Source organism: Pteropus vampyrus, unplaced genomic scaffold, assembly GCF_000151845.1.
Source record: "Pteropus vampyrus isolate Shadow unplaced genomic scaffold, Pvam_2.0 Scaffold22, whole genome shotgun sequence".
NCBI classification, from domain to species: Eukaryota; Metazoa; Chordata; class Mammalia; order Chiroptera; family Pteropodidae; genus Pteropus; species Pteropus vampyrus.
In genome coordinates, this window is record NW_011888803.1 from 2,012,826 (window position 1) to 2,013,072 (window position 247).

A 247-nucleotide genomic window follows, 5' to 3' on the forward strand; every position below is an offset into this window, starting at 1 on the left:
CAGTATCTCTCCTTTCCCATAGGGGAGGCAGCCTCCCTTCCCCAGACCCTTCCGGGAGGTGGAGGCAAACCCAAGGTGAAGGGGTCAGCCCAGAGACCCAGAGACTGGCGACAGACACGTTCTGGCGGAAAGTTGGCAGCCACCGCCCCCCTCGCCCGCCTTCCTCCTGGACTCTCCACCCCTCGCTGAGCGATACGACAGAGTGTGTGTGTGTGTGTGTAAGGGCGGGGGGGGGGCGAGTTGGGGG